The sequence below is a fragment of the Mirounga angustirostris genome, unplaced genomic scaffold (genome assembly GCF_029215605.1).
Source record: "Mirounga angustirostris isolate CCGP_5_RB_7025 unplaced genomic scaffold, mMirAng1.0.hap1 SCAF_14, whole genome shotgun sequence".
Taxonomy (NCBI): Eukaryota; Metazoa; Chordata; class Mammalia; order Carnivora; family Phocidae; genus Mirounga; species Mirounga angustirostris.
Window position 1 is genome coordinate 19,975,814 of NW_026991722.1, and position 23,372 is coordinate 19,999,185.

Genomic DNA, 23,372 nt, shown 5'->3' on the forward strand with positions numbered 1-23,372 from the left:
AGTGCCATTTTCTCTAAAGTTTATGCTTTCCAGGTAGAATCTGTGCTCTCCAAAGGGTGTCAATAATTCTTTGACTTCTTATTTTCATCTTCTGGATCAAGTTATCATGCACAATAACATGTTTACTGTAAAAAAGACTAATTCAAAAGCAGTTTTGAACTATTTCTTTAATCCCATTCCAATTTCTACACACTTTTAAAAAACATAGTTCCTGAAAAATAAGACAAATAAAACTGCTTCTACTGTTTACAAAATATCATGATGCAAACACGGATTCTTTCTTTTAGAGTCACCATTTACCAATTTGAATTCTTTTCTCTTGAAATAATTCTCTGTTCTCAAGCTGCCAAGACTCTCCTTGCATGTGGATATTTACTATATTGATTTTAAGAATCCACATTACTGCTTTAGACCGATTGCACCAGACTTCAAGACTTTATTCACAAAAATCACCCTAATTCAACACTTTCCAGGAACTGATAGGAAGCTAACTTCTGCTTTCCTGGGCCTCACGCATGGGTTTATTTTGAACGTCAAAGTGTACTTTGAGAGAGTGACAAACTATAAGGAGTCAGAACCATGCAGACCACACTTGATTAGAAACACTGCTGGGAATGAGAAAGAAGAACATTTGTGATTCAAGGGAAATCCATCTTCGCAATAACGCAGTTATTATCACACAGTCGTTTTACAGAGAAAACCACAGCACAGAATTCAAAGACTTCCTCCCAGTTTGTACCGGAAACAGATGCACACCAGGCCTTCTCCAGGTCTGCAGAGGACACCAAGTCCGGGGCTCGATGCAGCTTTCTCCATCAGACGACAGCACACACAGGTCCTTACTCTACACTTTTCATCTCGCCCTCACATTTCTCTAGAATGTCACAGGTCCTTTGGTGCCACCTCCCAGCACAGGCCATCTCCACAACAAAGAATTCTTGGAGTGGTGCATTCCTTGGTCTTCTTTGGTTTTACCCAGTTCCTGCAATGACTTCCTGAGTGGTCTTTCCAGCCTCACCTGATGCCCCTCTCTCCACCCCCTACCTTCCACTTAAACCCCCTGTCAGCTCACTGAATGCACCAAGCTCTGTCCCAGGTGGAGATCTCGGCAGGGGCCTTGGCTCTGTCTGGATTGTTCTGTCCTAACTCCCCACCCACCTGGCACCCAGACATCTTTCAGTCTCAACTGAAACATAAGTTTCCTCAGACAGGTCTTCTTGACCAATCCCAGCATTATTCTTTCCCATTTAAAGAAGTTACTTGCGGTCACAATAACTTCTCAACTTCCTTTGACTTTAATTTTCTTTTAGTGTTATCAATTCCTTCCCATTTTGGAACACTATTTTCTTTTTTGTAGAAAGAACAGGGAAGCACAATAGAAACTGAGAAATTCTACTTTCACTCACATCCATCAACTTCCTTATTCACTGCTTTGCTTTAAACAATGCTAGAAGAATGGCTCTCCTCAGCATTCTTTCCAGGCTTCAGCCCACTCTGGGTTTTACTCTTCTTCATACTATCTTGACAGCTCACAACACCTTTGTAAGTATTTCTAATTATGTGTCCCTTTGTTCATCTGTTCTACAAGCCAGTTTTTTTAAAATGGATTTTACTAGAGCCTCTATGTAGCCTCATGAATTTCTCTAGTGGTCTCTCTTTGGGGATTTTGCAAAATGTTCTTTCCAGCATTTGTTAAAATTAGTTTATCTGAATTCCTTATTTTAAGAACTCTGTCTTCTGTCAAAGTTGCCCGTGATTCCAAGATGCCACAGGCAATTATCACTTCCTGGTCCTCATTTCACTCTGCATCTTTGCAACATCTGACCCAAGTGACCATTCCCTTTTTTTGGAAACACTTCCTGGCTTGGGTTCCATGATGACACTCTTTCTGGGGGGAAAGGGGAGTTTTTTACTGGCTCCTCTGCAAGATCCCTCGATGTTAGAATAAGCCAGAGCATGGTCCTTCAGTGATAGCCTCAAGACCAGGGGTCTAAATAGCATCCATAGACTCTTTATTCCCAAATTTCTATGTGCAGCTATGACTTCTTCCAAGTGCTCCAATTTCTATATCCAAAAATCTCCAGTGGATACCTAAACATACCTCAAAAGACTGAAAATGAATTCTGCATTTCCCTTCCAACTTTGTTTTTTCTCTTAGCTTTATCCACCTTAGGAAATAGCCTCACCATCTGTGTTGTATGTCCATACAAAACCTGGTGATCATTTTGATTCTTGCTTTTCTTCAGCACACCCCTTATCTGATTTGTCAGCAAGTCCTGTCAGCTCTGTCTTCGAACAGGTCCTGAGTCTCTTTCTCTCTCTCTAGGACCACTGTTCCAACCTCGATTTATGCCACTGCCATCTGCTGGCATAGCCCCTACCTGGTCTCTCTTCCCCGCTCACCCTGTGCTACATTCTCTTCAAGAAAGCCAGGGTGATCTTTTAGAAAGAGGGCCTTCTCCGAGGCTATTCCTTTGAATCAAACAGCATGCTCCTTCCCCTCCCAGGTCACTCTCATTATTTCATATTACATTTTTCTAAATAGCACTGAAACTTGTATAATTACTAATTTGTATATTGACTTAGGTGTCTATCTTTCTAAGCTAGAATGTAATTTCCATGATATTAACCTCTATTATCCACTAGCTTAGAAGAATACCAAGGCTCAGAGTATGCCTAGTCTCTTGAATGAATTTTCAATAGACAACATCTAAATCATAGTGTCTTCTCACTTCATTCAGAATAAAAATCAAAAGTCAACATGTTTTTCGGGACTTTCAAAGCCCTCTGTGATGTGGCCCCATTATCGCCCCTCCCATTTCTTGTTACCCCAGTCCCCCCTCCAGGTGTTGCAGGCTGCTTTGCTTCCTGGAAGATGCCAGGCAAACCCCTGCTTGTTACCCTTTCTGTCTGGAAAACTCTTCCCCCTCACAACCACGTGGCTCACTCTCTGACTTCCTTCAGACCAATATTCAAAGATCATCTTCACAGTAAGTCTTTCCCTGGGCACCTGATCTAAAATTTCAACACCCGTGGGGCCATGCCACTGACACATTCTGCATTCTTGTATAAGTATAGTATATACTTACATATATACTTATATATAGTATAGATTCAGCTTGCATGTGTCTTGTTTATTCTCTATCTCCCCAGTAAAAGGCAAGCTCTATGGGGCCAGGGATGTTAGTCTGTTGTCTGTTTTGCCCAGTTCTGTCCACAGAGCCCAGAATAGTGCTTGGTACTAATAAATATTTGTTGTATAAATAAACAAGAAACTTAAATTATTTTTCTTAATACAAGGAGCAGTTGTTTACTTAAAAAGACAACTTATTAAAGATATTTTTGATTATGTGTTAAACAGAGTTTTAGTCTCATTATCGGTAATCTAGACAAGTTTTCTTCATTCAAGGAGGACCTATGAGAGAAGGTTAATATTTTTAGAACATGAATAATGACTATGTGAAACTAATTAAGTAATACTCTCAACTCCATGTATGGGGTTTACAATAGGCTTTTATTATGCTTAGTGATGTTGCTACATCCTACTACTATATCATAAACTTTAGCTCTAGGTACACCTAATAATGAGTAAAAAAATCATTCTCCTTTAGACAGCAACTCTAGAAAGTGACATACTCTTCATGGGAAACACCTGGTTTGTCCTATCTATTTTTACTGTAATTGTTTTCCTGCATCTCGACATTACAATTACTTGCTTAAGAGCTCAACTATTGGTTAAGCTACCTTGATGAATCAGCTTGAGAAACTAGATTAATTGTGAGCTGAGCTTTATGTGAATAGTTGGTCTATGTTTCATGCTCTACTGATCTAAAAGACCAAAAACCTAACCTGAAACTTCTCAGAGTGAGGGTGGGAAAAGAGCAGATTTCTGTTCTGAACCACCTGGGGTTTTGGCTGACTTCCACTTTTCCAGAAAAAATAAATAAATAAATAAAACAGTTAACTAAATGAAAAGCAACTCAGAAACCAGTAAGTAATGTTAGAATAAGCTGGTGTGCCAAGGAGCTGGGAAGACCCATGTATTGGGGCTACCTTCGCTATCAGGTCAAATATCCCTATTCCAGAAATGGCCTGTGAGAGTTGTCATCTGCTTACATTTGACAGATTCCCTTTATTCTTTCTTGGCAACTATGAGAACAGGCTCATCCAGTTTCATCTGAAATGTTTTGTTTTCCTTTCGAAAGCAACGATTGTAACATTTTATGAGAGGCCCATAATCCTTAAGCAGAAAAGCCTCATTAATAGGAAACTATCTGTCAAGATGACCCTTTTTTGGTCATCCATAAAAATTCCCTCTTGCCTTCAAGAAGGGCTGATCCCATATGGGTAGAGGATCATGCTAGGAAACTATGAAAAATAACTTTTTTTTTTAAAGATTTTATTTATTTATTTGAGAGAGAGAGAATGAGAGACAGAGAGCATGAAAGGGAGGAGGGTCAAAGGGAGAAGCAGACCCCCTGCTGAGCAGGGAGCCCGATGCGGGACTCGATTCTGGGACTCCAGGATCATGACCTGAGCCGAAGGCAGTCGCTTAACCAACTGAGCCACCCAGGCGCCCCTGAAAAATAACTCTCTAGGGGGAATGCCACAAGGCAAGTATGGCTCTCAATACTACAATGTGGACTTTATAGTAACTTGAAAATTCAACAAACTTAAATGCCTAAGGCTAAAGGCCAAAGTCCATCTTTTCTATTAACTTCTCAAATTTAGAACTATACAATCATGCATATAAATATTATATATTCATTTATAATATCACTGAATATGCGTGACTGTAACTAAATATTAAGAATAGTACACATTTTGGGGGCGCCTGGGTGGCTCAGTTGTTAAGCGGCTGCCTTTGGCTCAGGTCATGATCCCGGAGTCCTGGGATCGAGCCCCCCATCGGGCTCCCTGCTCAGTGGAGAGTCTGCTTCTCCCTCTCCCTCTGCTGCTCTGTCTCGCTCTCTCTCTCTCTGTCAAATAAATAAATAAAAATCTTAAAAAAAAAAAAAAGAATAGTACACATTTTAAAAAATAGAACCAAATTAAAATTCATAGCTCCTGTTATGTTAAATGATAACATAGTTGCTAGTAACCCTGGAACCACATTTATTAAGTTGGGCTTAATTTAATAATGTATCAATTAATCAGCTGGAACCTTATACCCTTAATTTTAAATCTTGAAATAAAAAGCCAGTAAACATGTTACAGGGGTGGTGACTTTCACCAAACATGGCTTTTCCCTAGTAATACAGCCTCCAGCTTTCGCTAGTCACCTGCCTCAGCATTTTTCAAATAATTAAATTATGTTGCATCGGGTGGGAAACTCTTGGAAGCTAAGGCACTGTGGCCACTTGAACAAGCACACATGCATACACCCTAATAGCTGCCATGCGTGGATCAGAATGTGGAAACAACTGAGCGAAAAAAAACCCTGGAAGACAGAAATTACTTTTGATTTCTCTGCTGCTACCACACCTGAGGAAGTGCAAAGAAATGTCTATCACTTAGCTGGCTAGGCTCCCTAAAATACTTCCCCTTCTCTAAACACATTATTATTATTATTATTATTATTATTATTAATCATTTTGGCTGTCTGGGCATCCAGATGGAAGGAAACTGGCATTGCTGTGACCGGTTTGGGGGCGGGAGGGGGTGGTGGTTGTTTAATCCTAACCAGCTGTTTGCTGCGGAAATAGCCGACCAGACACGGCCGGCTCGGGTTCCCCGGGGCTCCCGGGGCGGCCGCGGATCCGCGCGCTCGCGCCCCGCACCTGCTCGCCCTTCTCCCGGCCCGCGCTCCCCATCCACGTCTCACTTCCTTCTGGCAGGCGGGCCGCTGAGAACCCCCGGAGTGGGTGGGAACGCCTTCCAGCAGTAACAGCCCGGCTTCCCCAACTCACCAGCCTGCGAAGTTTCCTCTGCGAGAAGCTGGGTGTCAGGTTTCAGAGGTCTCCTTCCTCTCTCCCGAGCCCTTGAACTCCGGGGCTCCCACGCCAGCGACCACACGCGACCTGCTCTACAGGCGACACTCGGGGGGACAGCTCCTTATTTTCCAACCTGCGGCCCGGGATCGGCCCCCAGCCCCTGCCCGTCGGAACTGCCAATGGCAGGACGTGTAGCACCACCCCTGAGTTGGCCGAGCCGCCGCGATCTGGAAGGTTTGTGCGAGAAGGCGTGTCTCCCCGTCCTAAGGCGACGTGCCGAGCCCACCTCGGGCAAATCTTGCTGGTGACTCAAGGGCGCTGGGCTCCTGGCTGTATTCTCCACACTGCAAGCCCGAGCAGCGAGCTCATTTTTATTCCTCTATTTTCCCATGTCTTCTTTGATATCGCTTATTCAAAGAGCCCAGGGCACTGTGCGAACTTCTTCCAAGGCATTCTCTCCTCCCAGGGGATGTCTCATTAACAACGGGGAGAGCAAGGAACTGCCAGTGCAGAACAGAGAAGTGCCCCGGGAAATAAGAGGGGACCTAACGAAATTAGTGCTTTAAAAGTTGGGACCTGTTAATGTGAATACATTAATCAGTATACACCATCCTAATTGTTTGCCTCCTACCGTCACTCGAGACCGGTAGGATAGTAAAGAGAGGTCATGTCTATGAGATCAAAGGAAATCAAGAGCGTCCACATTCACTGAATAAATAATTATGAAGTACCTACTATGTGGCACGTTGCTCTAGACACGTTGGCTCCTTCTGTCCACAAGAAAGATCCTGGCTGGCTCTCTTGAGGTCACAGTTTAGACTGAATCTGGCATCCCTAGTTTATGGACTGACAGTAAAGGGGAGAATCCAAGGTTGCATACATATAATAACACTAGAATTATTCCTCCGTGAAGAAAATTTAAATGTTCCAAACCACTGTTGGGAAACAATGAGATGCTATTTAAATTTTAATTGTTTGACCCAGTTCCGACAGGGGGCTTTCGGGACCATCTGGGAGGCCCTGCCGTTTCCAGCTAGGGAGCATCTCCCTGAGAAGTGCTGTGGGTGGAGGAGGTGAAGGAAGAGCCCCAAACCAAAACCCAATGTGAACACACAGTACCAAAATAGAGAAGAAGAGGGCAATGGGCGAAAGTATTTGGTCCCACAAGACTCTATTCTATTAGAAAATATGGAAGTTCTGTTTCCTCTGCCTCAATGTTCTTGTATTGAAAATGGGGATGATAAAATGCCTTCATAGGGTTATTGCAAGCAAATGAGTTCACATCAGCAAAGTGCATAGAATAGTGCCCGGGCACAGTGAATTCTATATACATATGTGTTGTCTATACATGTTATTTTAGTAGCTCTTATCTACTTCATTATCCTAAAGTAAGGTCCAATTAATAAAAATTATTCTGAACTACCAGGAGAAAGCATAGGAGATTTGGGTTGTAGATTTTCAAAATATATATACTGGGAATCTGTATTTATGGGAATCTATACATACTGGGAATCAATATTTCTAAATCTATGTTTATGCAAATCTGTTTTGCATCCCTCAACAATATCTGGGTATATAACAAGCATATGTCTGTGGGTCTAGAGAGAGATAAAAGAAAGAACATAACTGAATTTATTCTATTGTATGCAGCAAATTAATTTAAAATGAGTCTCAAAAATTTTTTTTAAATTATTTTCTGTGCTAATCAGTGATAATCTGTATTCTTCACCTAGTTTATGTGTTCACTTACATTAATCCAAATAGCTATTATTCAAGCCATCATCTCATTTGATGTTCACCACACTGCTTTGAAATGGGCAAGGAATCTATTATTTTTACTGTCCCCACTTTAAGAAAGAAGAAATGTAGACTGAGAAAGTCCCAACAAGGTGCCCAGAATCATGAAGATCATAAAGGGAGAACTCAGGTTTGCTGATCCCAGAGGCAGGGCTCAGGGTGGTCACTACACTGTGCTGCCACCTTTTTCTAGAAAAAGTCCCTGCCGTGAGAAAGTCTAACACAGATATTTCTCATCTGCTCTCCTCATCACCCTTCCCCAGATAAGCGGCCAACTGCCTCATAGGGCCCACTTCTGCTGGGACGGCCCTTCTGGTGTCACCTGCCATGTAAGTCCCATCTTTGGGTTCTGAGGCTCAGAGTCACCAACGTTACACAGTAATGCTATTCAGCTACTTGAAAGTGGTGGAACTTTTCCTTCCCTGTGGGAAGAGGGATTCCAAGGAGAATGGTGGGAGAACAGGAGAGAAGCGATTCTGGGCCACCTCATGAAGGCCACGTTGACCAGAGGTAGAGCAGAATAAAAGATGCTGCAAAACCAGTGAAAACAGGGGGGCAGCATCATGAGTCATAATCAAAAATAAATGCCTTCCTATACCTGGAGTTTCTGTGACAAAAATTAAATAGACACAATTTGTCAATGGGTTTATCAATCAATAAATAAGGAACTGAAGTAAACAGATACATGTACATACATGGGAGCCTTCTAGTTAAAAATGACAAATTGATCACATGTGTTTCATCCTCCCCTTCCCCAAACTCCTCTAACGTGAGAATAAGTGGATTTTTAAATGTTATTAAATAATAGAGACAAATAGAAAGGAGAAGAGACCTCAAAAGATAAAATAAACAGCAAGAGATGGTTGGAAGAATGTAAATCAGATGGAGGCTTGTAACTGACTTGGAAGAGAAGAGTTTACACTCTGCGTGCCTATAGAGGGGTTATGGATAAGAAGCAAGATGATTCTCTGTGCATTTGCCTGGGAGGCAGAAATACCAGCAGAGAAGGAGGCCAGGTGGTAGGGTGAACACAGGGGCTTGGTTAGACGTCTGTATACAGAATGCTTGGACCCAAAGCTTCCTTCCCCACTGCCGTGCAATCAACCAACCATAAATACCTCCATCTGCTCAACCCAGCCTCCAGGAGACTAGAAGTTTATTTTCTGGAGAAAGTAAACTAGAGTAATTTGTGGTTTAACGAAATGAACACATATTTTTACCCTGCTCCTATAGAAAATGAATTAAAAAGAAATTTATATGCAAGACAGGAAAAAAACTCTCAAAGTTGAAAATTTACTCAAAATTTTTAAAATTTGACAGATGGGTTGTTAAGATTATGATGAAAAAAATCTTCAGGAAAATAGAACAAAAAGCTAGGGAAATAAAAAAAATTAGAAAAAGGGGAAAATTTTCTGACTAACGGGAATCCCAGAAAGTTCCAGAAGAAGAGTTCTTTTTACCCAGAAAGGGATGAAAAAATTTAATAAAGAAGTAGTGTAAAAACGATTCCAGAAATGAAGGCTTTGAATCTTTGGGATCAAAACTTCCACTAAAAGTCCAAAAGAAGAATTTTTAAAATCAATTAATTAATTAAATACACCAAAATACATCATTCTGAAATATTATAAGCCCAGGAATAAAAAGAAGAACATAAAACATCTTCCAGAAACATAAGGCAGATCACATAAAAGTAAAAGAATAAGAACTGCATTGGATTTCTCAAGAGCAATAATGGATCCAGAAGATTCTTTAAATGTCTTCACATTTAAAAATGAAATTATTTTGAACCTAGAATTGTATACCCCAACAAAATGTCAGGGAAGTGTGATTAAGGATATTTTCAGATCTGCCAGGATTAAAAAATGGACTTCTTGTACTGTTTTTAAAGAAGGATCTCCAGGGGCGCCTGGGTGGCTCAGTTGGTTGGGCGACTGCCTTCGGCTCAGGTCATGATCCTGGAGTCCCGGGATTGAGTCCCGCATCGGGCTCCCTGCTCGGCGGGGAGTCTGCTTCTCCCTCTGACCCTCCTCCCTCTCATGCTCTCTGTCTCTCATTCTCTCTCTCTCAGATAAATAAATAAAATCTTAAAAAAAAAGAAGGATCTCCAAAACAAGCTCATAAATGAAGAAAGAGAAAGAGATGGGACCCAAGAAATGCAGGTCCAACATAGGAGACATAAAAGTGAATTCTGCAGAACAATTGTGAAGCAGGCCTAGAGAGAAAGCAGAAGGATGAATTATAGTAGGAAAGTCTCCAAGAAAAAAAAAAAGAAGAAAGAAAGAAAAGAAAGAAAAAAATTAGAATTATTTGATGTACATATACATTTGACAAATTATTGATAAATGTGTGTGTGGTGAGACTGGAAATGCTCAGCTGAGTCCATGTCCTCTTTTTCCTGAGCACCCCATTAGATTTCATTTCTTAGCCCTCTGCAGGTAGAGAGACATGTAATTGAGTTCTAGCCAATGGTATGTGGGCACTCCTTCCAGGCCATTCCCATAAAGTAACTTAGGAGATCCTCCATGCTTTCCCTTTTCCTTATTAGTAGGCAGACGCAATGCTCAGTAAAGAGTTCTGAGGCTTTAGAAGACATGAGAGCCCCAACATGAAAGAAACGTGTGGCTCTGAATGATCATTTGGCACAGAACGCCTAGCTGCCACACACTGGGCCATGACATAAGCAAGAAATAAATGTACACCATATAAAGCCACTGAGATTTGGGGGCCTATTTATTATAGCAGTTAGACTATTCTGACTGTCACTGTTTGAAAGATCATTTGGGGGCATTTGTGAGTAACTTACAGTAGATACAAAGTTTACTAAACAAATTTGAAAAAGGATATGACTAACTCCAGGGGGTGAAAAGGCTATGAGAGAAAAGAAACATAATGATAATATACCACTCTGTTAGATGTGGATATAATCAGAATAATGGGAACACTGACAAGAGAGTAACCATAAACTACGATGCGAGCAATAATTAAATAATTATTAACAATTAAATCTATTAAATCTAATAATTAAATAATTATTCACAATTAAATCTGTTCATAATTAACAATTAAATCTTTCTTATGAATAAAATTAATATTGAAGATTTATTGCCTTTTAATCAATTATCAGGTAATTTTCCAAGGATCCAAACTAACACTGATTGATGTAATTTCAGGAAAATATGTCTTTCCTCCCAAAATATATATAGAGGGTGGAGGTAAGGAAAGGCGGTCTATGTACATGTATAAGACAACTAAGTCTTCAACCATTATAACAGACAGTCAATAAACAATGCGTAAAATTGCTAAGTCAAGAAATAGCAGAATAAGCAAACCATTTAGAAATATGCAAGTACAATGAAAAACATGACTCAAATGTTTTACTGTGGGGATTGAGATTGGGGTTAGGAGGAGATCTGTGCTAGTTTATAAAGAGTTATCACCATTTTTTAAAAACTATGAGATGTATTACCTCAATCAAAATAAAATTAATATTGAAGTAGTCTTAAACAGAGAAACAAAATATTTTAATAAACAGAACATTACAATTTATTAAGGTATGTGTATATATTTTTGCATAATAACCTGTTAGCAGTGGAGAAAGTGAATTTGGGGTGCAGCCTGATGATAGAGTTAAGAGGGTTGCACAGTCATTTATTCACTCAACAAACATTTATTAAGGTGTGCCTGATACTCTGCTAGGCATGGGGGATAAAGTGAAGAACACAAAAGAAAACTATAAGGTGCTCTAAGAGAAAATGAAAATTTTAAAGCTTTAAACAACAAATATCTTTGGTTTCTTCTCTCTTATCCTTGGTGACATGAGCCACTGATTTAACTTTTTGGGCAAGATACTGCCTTTCATTCCTTCCCAATATTCTTAAAAATTGCCATCTTGTCTAGCCACTTGAACCTCACACTGATGAGATCAGAGGTTACCCAACTCACCCTTCTCCTGGGGTGGCAGGGAAGGCTTTGCCAAGTAGTCATGCACGGGTTTGCCTCCACCCTCTGCTGATTTTCAGTTCATATATAGTCTGTCTAATCACAAATGAAAATCAACCCCTCCCCAGTTTGAGGAAATCCTGCAGCATGACTAAAAGTCACAAGACTGGACATCCAGGTCGTGCTAGTTTTGCTAACTACTTTTAAAGATGCAAGTTCAAGAAATATATATGCTTAAGTGAATTTCTACGATCAAATTACTCTACATACACAACTCACAAAGACCTATTTTAGACATCGAAGTACACTTGTTCACATAATTATAGGTAGAGCATCTACTCTCTATGGTGTGTTCTTAACCTCCCACTTCTAACTTCATTTTGCTTCAGTTTCTTAGGATGTGAAATGAACATACACTGGGACCTTATGTGGAAATTACTGTAACTCAGTCTAATTCTTTCTATGTTAAAGGACTATTGAGTGGGAAAAGACCAAACGGTTTCATGAGTAATGTTTTCATATAGCCTTTATGCAAGTCTTAACTTGCAAAGAAGCCACAGTAGAGTGGGTAAGCCATATTCCAGTGGACCCCTTTATTAACAAAAAATGCTGTAAGTATAATTATGAACATAATTATAATTACAAAATTATTTAATTTATGTATCAAATTGATTAAGGACAAGTAAATCCATTTTAATAAAACTAAGCAGATAGGAAAGAAACACATATGTCACATAAATATAGTCATATAGCAACATATGTAATTATATGTATAAACATAAGTATAGTCTTACACATGCACATGTATGACATATATTTGCTTAATGCTAGCTTTATAGTGAGCTACAAAATAAAAGGTTTTATGTGCCTACTATGTAAGTATAAGCAAATATATGGTGATTTCTTCATTTTCCCCAAACATGTGACCAAAATAGTGTTTTTGTTCCCAACTTTTGCCATTTTTTTATTAGCAAACAGTTCAAATTATGATGTCTTATGCTCAGTAATAATTGAATCTTTCTTAAATTTTTTTGCCAGCCTCTTAACCAATTATCAGGTAATTTTTCCAAGCATCCAGACTAACATTGATTGATGTAATTTCAGGCAAAAATTTTCTTCCTCCCAAAATACTTTTTTGATCAAATTAAAGTACTTTCATGAATGTTCCATTATAAGAGATTTATAATGACACCAGTCGAAGATAAACATCTCTTTTTTAAGGTATAATTTGGGAAATGATGTTGCCTTATACTTGATCATATATGATATTAAAAGATAATTTGCAAAAATAACAACTAGTACATGAAGATTCGGTCATAGCAAAGAATCCCATGCTAAGTGATTACTTTTTAAAACTATATTTTCAAGAAATAGTAAGACTGTCTTAATAAATAATTTTACATTATAACTAAATGAAATATGATTTCTTTTTATCATCAGTATGGTAAAACTTTCTAAGACCATAATAACTTTTTATTATATTTCTAAGATATATTTGAATGTTCTATTTCCAAACTGACTTGAAAATTCTCAGTACCATAGCCATCAGCATCTCCCAAAATACGCATCACTGCCATAACCACTAAGTTGTTCCTGTTCCGTGAAATTGTTAGCTACAGATTTCATTACTACTACAGATTGTGAGAATGGAGGAAAATCCCTGCATACTTCATATAAAATACAGGCTTTTGTTAGAACTACTCAGCCCATCTTAAATAAATTAGACCAATTTATTTTTATAGTCATATATTAGGTGAGAGTCTTGAGAGAGAAGACATTTTAAAGGAACTGATAAAAGCACAAATGATCAGAATGAAGATACAAAGTTATTAAGAACTTCTCATTTTCTTGCATTTCTCCACCTATAAAATGTGGTAAATATTAGTCATCTTCTTGGTATAAGGCATTCGATCTAATGCACGTCTGGGTGGGAGTCTCCTATAAAAGTCAAAGGGGTCAGATACTCATGACAACGGTGGCAGTATATAGGGTCTGGATGCAGTAGTAATGAGTGGTTCCAAGGGTAGTGTTCTAATCACGTAACAGAAGGCAGTTAGGTCTGTAGCTCTGGACCTAAGCCAGCTTGCCCTAGAGTGGGGGCAACACAATTTCAAACCTGGGAAAAGCAATCTTACAACTAAAAGAAATATGGAACTTGCTAACGATATAAGCGAAAAAGAGAGAGAGAGAAACATGTATGGGAATGGATTCTAAGGAAGAAGGACAACAATTTTAGAACAGGATGAACTGATTAATATGGATGCCCAGGATAAAATGTAGTAATTTGATTGAGAGTGCTAATAATTGTTGTCTCAGTTTGATGAAATTCAAACCTAGAGTAAGCCCTATCTTTTTTTTTTTTTTAAGATTTTATTTATTTATTTGAGAGAGAGAGAATGAGAGAGAGCACATGAGAGGGGTTAGGGTCAGAGGGAGAAGCAGACTCCCTGCCGAGCAGGGAGCCCAATGCGGGGCTCGATCCAGGGACTCAAGGATCATGACCTGAGCCGAAGGCAGTCGCTTAACCAACTGAGCCAACCAGGCACCCCGAGTAAGCCCTATCTTAATTCAAAGAACCACCCTTGATTTCTAGGAAGGACACTGCAACATTACAAATACATTGAGAATGTTTTCTTTCTACATTTTCACAAAAGAGCATGCAATTATTTTCCAAGATAATTGGCACTGGGGAACAGGAACCTTTCCAGAATAGAACATTGATCCTGAGGTGTCACTAATGATTGAATAAGAGGAAAGTCACTGCAATTCAAAGATTAGAGTCAGAACTTAGGGCTTAATCAAATTTTACTTCACAGGAGGCTCAGCAGGAGTCTCAAATCCATTCCATGTTTGCCATTTTTTCCCTTAGCCTATAGGTTAAGGGTCAATGTGATCAAAAGGTCAATTTCTGAGTCTCTGATACTGAAACTATGCAACACAAACCTAGAGAATATATCCAAAGGGACAGTTATTCTTGGAACTAATTGCAGATATCAGTGTCACTTCGCTGTTAAGAACTTGAATGATGTAAAGAAAGTAATTCCTATCACATTTCCACCTGTTTTTCTACATTGACCCGTGTAGAAGGTGAATGGGTCTTTAAGAATGACAATGAATATCTAAAAGCCTAATTAGATGATGACTTCAACTGCCACTAATGTAACTAATCAAATGGATACAGATTCTAATATCCTTGGTAAATTTGGCAGGTGGCACTAAGTCATTTATATACTGAATTACCTGCATTTGATCCAGGTTTTAGACAAAGCACTTTTGCTTCTTGTACTCTATGCCCAGGGGATTTATGATACAAGGTTTATCTGTAGTAGAATAGGGTGCTCCAGAGACTTTGGCATTTCCAAGTAGCAGGATCATTTTGGAAGCCTCTATGTATAAAATTATAGAAGCAGGGGTTTTCCCAGGTTCTGGATAGAGTAAGATGAGCAAGAATTCTAAATCAAAAGGCTTAGGTTTTACTTCAAGCTCTGCCAGAAGCTATTTGTAATGATTTCATCTTTGATCTTACATGTTAAATGCACAGGGTTTTTAAATAATTTGCTTATAAAAATTTCACGTGTCTGACATGACTATAGGTGTCCAAAGAGTGAATGTTTGCTGAATGAGTCAATAAATAGAGGAATCTGTTCACTGTCTTGACATCCTTAGCAAGGAAGTTTTCAAGGAAACGGATAGGAGTCTCTTGTCCATTCTGTGTTTTATATTTCAGCAGATCTCTTTTTTTCATAATTGAAATATTAAAAGTTGGAAGAAATATTTGTGAAAATGATTCAAAGCAGAAATACTGCACTCTTAAAGTAAATGTGATTTACAATAGAATTGCCAGTAACGAATTAAGGAAACTCCTTGAGGCATAATGGTACAAATGTGTATGTTTTTTCTCAATGAAAATTGCAATGAGAAACTTTGACTCCCTCACCATAGCTACTATAATCTTACATCGCAATTAAAGGTAAATATATTGGCAACTCTCTCTCCTACTAGTTAAGGAGATAAATAAGTCACAGAAATGCCTTGTCTATTGCTGGGCACCTTCAGCCTTGTCTCAACTCATTAGTGGCAAAACCGGATTTGTAACAACCAGAAAATACACGGCCCAAACTTGCACATAAGGACCTAAGATCCTTTAATAAGAAGCAGACGGAATATAGACAGGAGTACAGCAAACCCTTTTAAGGACATTCTCGCCACAGCGACAGACAAGGACCACAGAGCCCTAGAGGAAGGAGCCACAACTGACAGCAAAGTAAGAACAAGGTATTAGCATTTTCTAAGCCATGACATCGTGTTTCTTCTCTGAATTATGCCAATTAAGGCCATAATTGCAGAGAATGACAGAGGACCTAGTCTTTATTCATTCTATTCCCCACGCTGAGACTTAAAATTCTCATTTGCATCAAGAAGATGGTAAGTATGTCATAAGTGATTAGTTTTATGTGCCATTATTCCATATGTGTTTATTGTATGTACATATACATATGTGTGTATGTATATTTTGTATGTGTGTATATATACATATATGTATATGTACTTTTTTCCTTACACCAAAGGTTAAATTCTTCTTCATTTTATCTTTAAACCACTAGAAATAAGAAAGTTATTAACAAAAGTAATTCCTAAAATGTCTTTGTTACTTACTTTGGAATCACAGAAAGTCAGATTTTAAAAGCCATCATTTAGGTCAAGTTCTCTTCTAAGGAACAGTACATCTAGAGATCTTAATAATTGTGTGTGCATAAGAAGGGTTCCGTAGTCAGACTACTTTAATACTGCTTCTGCTACCACCTCTTAAAATTCATAATGAGTAGGGTGCCTGGCTAGCTCAGTCGGTAAAGCGTGTGACTCTTGATTTCAGGGTCACAAGTGTGGAGGCTACTTAAAAAAAAAAATCCATGGGGCACCTGGGTGGCTCAGTCAGTTGGGTATTTAGTGAGCACCTACACACTTTATGAAGTCCTATGTTTAAAATTCAGAACCAGTTCCATCACTTCTCTCCAATCCCTTATTTCCTCTTTTATATAAAAAGGCTAATAATAACAATAATCATGTCATAGAGTTGCACGCCTGAAAAACACTTTGATAGATATTTCTGGTGAATATATATGTAAGAAAGCACAGTATTCCCTAGAATTAAGTGTTGTTCAACCAAATTTATTGGGAGCCTGCTAAGTGAGAGACCTGATAATTTACAATGGAACTTGAAAGTTTCATTTTACCAAGAGAATGGGGTATGTGGAAGGGATTACATATGAGCAGGAGGAAGCCTTAGATATGACAGATGTGGTCATTGTCTTGACTATGGGGATGGTTTCATCGGTATATCCACATGTCAAAATGTATCATATTATGGACTATAATTAGTGCAGTTTATATACCAATTAAAGTTCAATAAAGCCATCTTAAAAAAGGAACATAAACTTAACACTAGGCTTATTTTTCAACCATTTAAAGAAATGCAGTCAATTAAAGTTCAATAAAGCCATCTAAAAAAAAGGAACATAAACAACACTAGGCTTACTTTTCAACCATTTAAAAAATGCAGCCAGTGCCTTATTTAACTCCTCCCCTTTCAACTTAAACCCCTCAATGTGGGGTACACTGTGAGCATGTGATCTTCTACTGTATATTTTGAAGATGTTTACTTGTTTTCAACAATATTTTCAGATCAATATTCTCAATACTTCAATTTATACAAATGCTGAAAAACTGGCGTTAGAATAAAATTATGATTATTTAGATTCTTAACTAACAGTAAAACCTGGGGCACCTGGGTGGCTCAGTCAGTTGGGTGTCTGACTTTTGATTTAGGCTCAGGTCATGATCTCAGGGTCCTGAGATCAAGTCCTGTGTCAGGGCTCCACACTGGGCATGGAGCCTGCTTGGGATTCTTTCTCTCTTTCTCTGCTTGTCCCTCCCCCTCTCTCCCTCCCTAAAAAAAAAAAATTAAAATCTAACTTTTTGAGCTTTCTAAAAACCAGTTAAATAGGTGATGGGGATTAAGGAGTGCACTTGTGATGAGCACCGGGTGATGTATGGAAGTGTTGAATCACTATATTGTACACCTGAAACTAATATCACACTGTACATTAACTAGAATTTCAAAAAAAAACTTTTAAAAAATCAGTATAATACAAAATATTATTATCTGCACATGAATGGGCATGAATGTACTTTTACAAAGCATTAAAGAAAAATAGCCCAATTTTTTAAGAAATTAATGTAGGATCTGTTTAATAATGTTCATACTTAATTTTTGAATAGTGAATAGTATCTTACATGGCATGTAGGTAGATGGTCAATAGATGTATTGAGGTGAGTAATTATTTTATAATCAACTATTTTTTTTTAAAGATTTTATTTATTTATTTGAGAGAGAGAGAATGAGAGACAGAGAGCATGAGACGGGGGAGGGTCAGAGGGAGAAGCAGGCTCCCTGCCGAGCAAGGAGCCCGATGCGGGACTCAATCCAGGGACTCCAGGATCATGACCTGAGCCGAAGGCAGTCGCCCAACCAACTGAGCCACCCAGGCGCCCTAGAATCAACTATTATCTACTTAACTAAAGCATGTTTAGCATGTTTGCTCTGAACAATTGGCTTTGACTCTCCTACTAGTTAAGCTTTTATGCAATAATGTACTACAATAAATTACTCCAAACTTCAGTGGCTTCGACGAATGTTATTTTCTAATTGGGAAAACTTCACTCAAAAGATTTTATCATGTACTAATTGCTCTAATAACTATCTTTCCTTAGGAAAAGTTCCCAGTGGGCCCTGGGTTGTATCTTTTCATTGAGGCCTCATTTTGACATCATTGCTTCCCTTTCACTTTCTCTTGGCAATTTTTCAGAGTTCCTGGTCCAGTAAGGACTTCTCATTGTTGAGTACAGCTAGATATTTAATGACTACTTTTTTTTTTTTGCTATTCTAATTATTTTATCATATTAATTCTGTTATTTTAGTAAGGTGGGGGTATTTAGCTCTGTATTCCAGTTGAAAATTGGAAACTTTTCAGGGCGCCTGGGTGGCTCAGTCGGTTAAGCGTCTGCCTTTGGCTCAGGTCATGATCCCAGGGTCCTGAGATCGAGCCCCGCATAGGGCTCCCTGCTCAGGGGAGAGCCTGCTTCTCCCTCTCCCCCTCCCCCTGCTTGTGTTCCTGTTCTCGCTGTGTCTCTCTCTGTCAAATAAATAAATAAAATCTTTAAAAAAAAAACAAAGAAAGTTGGAAGCTTTTCAAGGTATGCATATGTGTTTGGATGTGTACAACATGATGACTGTTTTACATTTTTTACTACAGATTGGAAAGAATAAGTTGATTCAGTGTGGGTAGTCAAGAACTGCATGATCAATCATAAATTAATATATCGAAAAAACATAATCCACTAGTATATTGGCTTTGTTTGAACAGGGTGACATGTGGCATTACTTGTGGATGACCGGTGGAGATTCCTAATGTTCCCAAGTTTCCAGTTCTTCTCTACTTCTGTGTCAATGAATGTTTGCACTCTCTTGTCCTCTGAAGTTTGCTTTGGTTATGTGACTGGCTCTGGCAAATGAAATATGAACAGAAGTGATATGTGTCACTTCATTTCCTGAAGGAAACGTTTCTTTTTTTTTCATTTTTTAAATTTATTTAAATTACATTAGCCAACATATAGTACATCATTAGTTTCAGATGTACTATATGTTGGCTAATGTACTATTCAGATGTAGTATTCAATCGTTTATCAATTTGCGTATAACGTTATACCAGTGCTAACTGGGCAGAAAAGAAACATTTCTGAGCTGGTGCATTGCTCACCTCTGATTACGGAATCACAGGTCAAAATGGAGATGTCTGAGAACTTCAGGAGCCTCGAATGCTGGGCCACTGTGCAGACAAAAACTGCTCTGATGATGGGTCACCTAGACTATATGTGACCAAGACATAAGCTACTTAGGTGTGTAGCTTGTCACCACAGCATTACTGAGTTCATCCAGATGAATACAGAAGACGAACAGTATCTTATGTAGTAAACAATGAACAAAATGTAAACACTTATAATGGCATAATATGTAACCAATTTTGTTTGTTCTTACAGGATACAATTTTAATTATGACAGAAACTTCTCTGGCTTCTGGCTAGTGCTTTTTTAAATCAATGCTTAGCATGTAACTAATGCAAAATTAACTCTATTTTGAAAGATACAAAAGACTGGGGCAAGAAAAAGATCTGAAAGACCAAGACCCAGTACCATGTATATTCCTGTATTCAGAGATAGATGATACCCCCTGAGGTGAGAAAGTAATAAGGTGAATTTAAAGGTCTCATTTATTTTCTGAACTTTTTTCCGCCTGGGTGAGACATGGGTGGTTTTTCACAGTGTATCCTTTGCCAACATGGAGGTTTCCCATTTTCAGAACTCACCTGTGAGTTCAGGTGTAGATGCACTTGGTCAGTTCTCCACTGAGTGTTCAAGAACAAAACTATTAAAACATCACTAACAGGGCGCCTGGGTGGCTCAGTCGGTTAAGCGACTGCCTTCGGCTCAGGTCATGATCCTGGGGTCCTGGGATCGAGTCCCACATCGGGCTCCCTGCTCGGCAGGGAGCCTGCTTCTCCCTCTGACCCTCCCCCCTCTCATGTACTCGCTCTCTCTCATTCTCTCTCTCTCAAATAAATAAAATCTTTAAAAAAAAAAATCACTAACAAACATTGTGGGTGGTGCCTAAACCATATAAAGGTATCGTAAGTGATACACACTCACCATTAATAAGACAGGCTTGTTTCCATAGTGCGGTCAAACAATATGGGTGTTGATAGAGTTAGCTTATCTTGTCAAAGGTGAGGGGCTTGGCGGGGGGGGGGGTGAGTCAAGTTGTTGCAGTCACCCCTATAAAGCTCCAAGTTCCTGATGGGGTTATGTTCTTAGGGCAAAAGTGGCACACAAAACCTGGCCAACAACCCTGCCTCTTGCTGACCTCGACAAGAAAACTCTAACCCTCAGGAAAGACTTATCCTCAAATTCAGGACCCATCAAAACATTCAGAGACTTTTTTTCTGCACACCGACATTGCACACGATGGGTGATTTCTCAAAGCAGGAAAAGAAAAGCTAAATTAAACTCAATGCCAGTTAATTTTATTAAACCTCTTAAAGTGCTTCAACATCTCAGAATGAGCTCAATATCTTCTAATCAATGCAATTGGCTCAAACCTACCCATGTTTGCTTTTAAGAGATTTAGAATACTTCTGATATTGAGCAGGTTGGTATTGATGTAATTCTTTACTTTTTTGAGTGTTATTTTTGCTAGTTGTTAGTAGTTTAAACATGGTGTTAATGACTCGTGTTTCCAATCTACCTAACCATCCCGGCTTGATAGTAACTAACAAAACATCCTGAAAGCTAATCTAACTAGGCCATTGTACTTCTCAAAGACATTGTAAAGTTACACATATATATCCTCAGACATGTATTTATATTCCACATATTATCTCCTTTGATAGGTCTGAAAATTTCAAACTTTTTGATTAATATATTGGAGCAATCAATTTTAACAATTCTTCCTTCTATTTGTTCCTGTCAACATTCATCCCCATTTTAACCCATATTTGTCCTTAAATAAGATTTTTTTTTCTATATTTGAAGAGCATATTGTGGAGACAGCAAAATTCATATTTTTAGTGTGTGATTTTGCAAGTTTGGTAAATGTATAAAGTCATTTAGTCTGCATGACAATCAAGACAGAGAATAGTTCCATCATTTCAAAAAATTCCTCCATGCCCCTGGAGCCCAACCTCCCAGCAATTACTGATCTGTTTTCTCTCCCTATAGCTTTGCCTTTTCAAGAATGTCAAATAAATGGAATCATACAGTATATAACATTTTCAGTATTGTTTCTTTCAGTTAGTTTAGTATAGAAGTATGGGTTTTTTAACATGTCTTGCCACTTCTCAAAATTTGGTTTATTAATTCCTATAGCACCAAATATGTATTTCTCACTCACTTCCATAATCTGACATTTCATATTTAGTAATTTCTAATGTAAGTTCTTCACACCAATCAGATCAATTTCCTCCAAGTCTTGTTAGAGCAAATTCCTTTCCACTTCACTATCTTTGTTCAGGTTGCTTTCCCCTCCTGGAGTACTGAAACCCATCACTTCGACTAATTTAAATCCTTCACATATTCCTATAGCCTCAAATCAGTCCTGCCTTCTCAAATAGTTTTCTCTGGGAAAAAAAAAAAAAAAAAGCTAATAACATACCTGAATTGATCTCATTGAATTGCTTGATTATGTAACACTTGAATTGTTTCAGGTTTATTTTTGTTTTCTCATCTATCATATTGTAAGGATGCTGACAGCAAGATAAGGTCCTAGCATGATAAGGGTTACATACAGATGCTCAAAGAGGTAACTTGAGAATTCCTACAAAGAGGTGTTGAGAGGAGAGTAATAGATTTGTATGCCTTTGTAAACTTGATTACTGGTATGCAGGTAGAGTGAGTTATTAAACCAACTCCTTGATGAGTTGCAAAATAAGGATTCTAGGTGGTTTTGTTGTTTTTTTAATAGATAGTATGTTTAATTGGCATGGCTTTGGGGAATTGATAGAGATTGGTATTACCAGTGTTCGTGGATTCATTGATTGCATGAACAATCTTAGTGACTTCTTGTTTTCCCTAGATTTAGCAAGTAGAGGGAGTGCCTAAGTTCCTAACTGAGGAGCAGGTGACTGCAAAAAAGTTGTTAAATGAATACTATTTCTTGATGTAAAGACTGCAAAATGGAAGGTGAAATTTCCTTTGAGACTCATGAGATGCCAGAGCCCGATCTAGCTAACCCAAGAAAAAGTCCCAGGTCAGTATTGGTTGTCAATGGTTCCCTCAGATTCCAGGGAAATTCATATTTGCTTCATAGTGGCTAAGAACCAAGGGTATCCAAAATGAAGTACATTGGCACAGCTATTTGAGAGTCAAGCATTTCTTATTTTAAGAATTTTCAATTTGCCGACACTTTGCATTAGTATTAGCAGTCATATGAATCCATCATTAAAGAGCCACAGAGTCTTAAAATAAATATTTTAATGCCTTTATTTCAGTTGAAAATAGTAACAACCAGTGGTTCTTTATACTATTTTATTAAGTAAGCAGTTTTAGAAACATTTAGTTTGAACAGACTTTGAATATTTTTCAAAATACATTGAATAAGCAGAGACTGTCAGGGAGTAATAAATGTACCCCATCAGCCACTGCTTTGGTCCCTCATAACTTCTCCCCTGTTCAACAGAAGTCTTAGAGACGTGTTTGTTTTCCCCCAGGTCCCCGCAGGTGAATGCAACCTACTCCCTAACACATTCTCCATGCCTAGGTCATGTTGGAAGTGAGAAACATTTCAAGTGACTGAGGAAAAGAAAGTTTGCTTTCTTAACACCTGAGTTACTTAAACCTAACACAAAAGAAAGAGCTTAAAGTAAAGAATCATTATTATGATAATTTTCATCATGATAATTCCTGTAATAATAACTTCTGAATTAGGCATACATTCAACCTCTTAAAAATATGCACGGGGACAGAAAACAGTGTTTGAGAGTGTTGCGAATGCTGTATTTTTTCATTTTTCCTTTGGATACTTATGCTTGTATACACTTGATATCAAAGCGAATAGCAAAGCAAGGAGACAAAAAGAGATACTGCTCCTCTAA

The 23,372-nt window shown here is 38.4% G+C and overlaps 1 protein-coding gene across 2 annotated transcripts in view; it reads right to left on the reverse strand.

Annotated features, from left to right (window-relative positions):
* Positions 1-23,372, reverse strand: part of RAB27B (RAB27B, member RAS oncogene family) — a 116,775-nt gene that overhangs the window by 48,697 nt on the left and 44,706 nt on the right. Inside the window, exon 1 of one of the 2 annotated variants that reach the window (XM_045886678.3) lies at positions 5,910-6,712. The exons of the other annotated variant lie outside the window; for it this stretch is intronic. The gene's annotated coding sequence lies outside the window, so the exon portion shown is untranslated. Of the gene's footprint in view, positions 1-5,909; positions 6,713-23,372 lie in introns of those variants that run through there. 2 annotated transcript variants of the gene reach the window in all.